The following is a 3,174-nucleotide window of genomic DNA, read 5'->3' on the forward strand; positions in this document are numbered from 1 at the left end:
TGTGACCCTGCAGGAACAGCCTGACCTGCAAGCAAAGGTCACGTTATTTCAGAGCACTTCACTGCTCCAGCTTGGGGAGGAACTGGGAACTGAAGACATGTGCTCCTCCTTGGGAGCAGCTCCTCCCCATCCTGCACAGTGAGGAGTGGGATATCTACCACTGACCTCCTCCCATGCAGCAGCAGCCCTGAAGTGCTGCTTTTCCCTCCCAGAATTGCCACCCTGAGCCACCCAAGGTGTCCCTCCACTGCCGGGCTGGCTCTGATCCACAGTGGAGGTGGAACCCTGAGCCCAGCAGACACTGATTCCCTCCCTTCTAGCCCAGGTCCTAGCAGAGCACTAAAACTCCACACTAGGAGTGGATTTGGAGGCTACATGGAGAAAAGTGAATTGTGTCTGATTAGGGCAGACAGAATAAAATGCAGCTGCCAAAGGGAAATCAAAGCATCCCGCAGAGTACAGCCAGGTATGCTGCACATCAAGGCTGTGCTGGTGTAGAAATACTGTATTAAAAGGAATTTATGATCACTACTATCTGCCAACAAAAATACACAGAATACATTAACCTTCAGTTTTAAATGCAGAAAAGTTAGGAAATTCAGAGTGGTTTTCACCAAACACATCTCAATGGCCAGCCCAGCACTGGGATCAAAGGGAGGCAATATTTTGTTGCTACCTCTTGATGGCATTTCTTTTTCTCCTAATGCAGGAATTCTGCCTGCCCAGGACAGCAAGGATGCAGGTGAACAGCCACAGAGCTGCTCACAGATGGACAGACAGACCAAAGCTGCTCATCTTCCCCCTTCTGAGGAGGATTTCTTATTCAACCTTTACTTTCTCTCTTCCTTTTACCTAAAAAGATACTTGGGATAGAGTAACAGCTTGCAGGAGACAGGGAGCATCTCCTACCAAAGGGAAGTGAAGGCAAGGGTAATTATTTTGTAGAATAAGTACATGTACTCACAGATAAAATCTCTGATCTTGGGAACAAATGGATCGATCCCTCGCTGTTCAAGACCAAAGAGACATTTCCCTGATCAAAGGACCTGGTCCCTCCTGTGTAAGACTGGGATGTTTGTCACAATTCACACACAAACATTTCAAAGCCTGTAGTCATCCAATAGGTATAAATGCTTTTAGAAAATGCAGGAAAATCCATCTTGGAGGATTTCCTATTAAAACAAGGTTTGTATTTCTGGTAGACTCTCTTTCTCTCCATCAGTCCTGTCCACTGGAAGCTGCATTGGTTGCATATGTGAGAGGACAGGTGTGATTATCTCCCCATTTTAGGGGAGGATAGGCTACATGTTCCTCCTCCACACTTGGAATGCTTTCCATGGACAGATCCCAACCTTCTCCTGCTCCTTAAATTTGTGATACACAGGACCTTTAATCTCTGTCTATCTATGGGAGCATCCTCCCACGCTGAGAGATCGGGCTCTGCAGGAATTTGGTGCCCTCACCAATGTGTGCCCCTTGCTGGCGGTGGAGTGCTGGTCAGAAAGGAGTTTGTAGGATCTCCATGAAAAGGCCAACATCACATCTCCTGTGCCTGGCTCGGGCAACACCAGGACAGGGCTCTGCCAGCAACGAAAACACAGCCAATGCTAACCTGCTCTAGTGGGAGACGTCCCTGCCCACAGCAGGGAGGTGGAACAAGGTGAGCTGTGAGGTCCCTTCCAGGCCAGGCTCTGAAGGATGAAATGCCATCGCGGGCTGAACGGGAGGTGGGAGGACGATCCCCTCCTCTGCAGACACAGCCAGGGCCCGGCTGCCTCCCCCCAAACCCAAAGCGTTCCTGACCGTGCCACCAGCGCTGGGCAGGCCAGGTCACAGCCCCAGCAGTGGCTGTGGCAGCTCTGGGCTGTCACACAGCCGGGAATGGCCCCTGACAGGGAGCACAGCACAGCTCCAGCTGCATCCAGCCACAGCAGCCTGCCAGGGAGGGGAAGGAGGTGGATGGAATCCCATCGAGGGAATCACCCAAAGGGAAAGCACAGGAGCAGGCTCCAGAAGGGTGGGGGACTGGGGGGCCCAGCCCTCCTGTTTCTGTTCTCAGTGTGAGAAATGCTACTCACTTCCAAAAAATTTAAAAGGTTTATTAAAACCTTATCAGAAATACAACAGCAGTTGGAATAGAGAAAAGATTACAGCGCTGGGAGCAGAGGATTTTCCCACCATGTGCTCACCCACACCAGGGAGGTTTCACCTTTTAACCCTTTAGTCCCCCCAAAGTTCTGTCCATCAACTCCTCCTTCCCTGCCCAGGGGTGGAAATCCCTTCCGGACACCGTGAGTGGGGCTCAGGTGCTGCCACAGGAATGAGTGACCCTCCTGAATGTCCCAAACCCAGGGCATCCCTGATAACAACACAAGGGGGTAAAACACAACTATAAAACTTCTGTTAACATTTGCCTTTTAAATGTGAGAGTCAACCATGGCATTACTCATCTGTCTAATCAGCAAGCAGAAAACAAAACCAAACCCAGGCCTGGTGCTCATGAGTTGCACCCCCAGCACAGTCAAATCCCCGAGGCTGCATCAGCCCAGGCACAAACCCTTCCTGCTCCTCCTTTGCACACTAAATGGGATTTAACCAGGAGCATCCGAACCCCAGAGCAAAACTCACAGCCCTGATGTGTTTAAGCAGCTCTTGGTGCTCCAGAGATTTCCCCTCCCCACCCAGCACAGCAGCCCAGGTTCATGGCACAGCAGGACAAATGCGCTGCTTTAATAAATAAACCATGAAAAACATCTCTGTTTTCAACAAAAAGATTGACACTGACACATAAAAATGTTACAGCTGCTCAAGGAAGGTCTTCTGTCTTATTTAGTTTGGGGTATTTTGAAGTCAAAAGTGTGTTTGAGGGTGGGTTGGCTTGAATAATGTGATTAAAATTGCTGATTTAGACAAGTAAGCTGGAAATACTGAATTTTAATCATGTTTCAGTATGTAGCTTCTAGACATTTCCCTTAAAAATAGTTGATTCTCTTTGATTCCTATAATTTGATACTATTCAACAACTGGGAGCACACACTGGAGCAATACATGTGTAAGCAATTACACAGCTTCACATGCTGCTAAAACAGAACCATTCTGTTAATACCTTTTTCCCGAGAGAAATTAATTTTTTACTTATTGTTTGCATTAAGTTGCATTTGAGAAATGAAACTC

The sequence above is a fragment of the Melospiza melodia genome, unplaced genomic scaffold (assembly GCF_035770615.1).
Source record: "Melospiza melodia melodia isolate bMelMel2 unplaced genomic scaffold, bMelMel2.pri scaffold_18, whole genome shotgun sequence".
NCBI lineage: Eukaryota > Metazoa > Chordata > Aves > Passeriformes > Passerellidae > Melospiza > Melospiza melodia.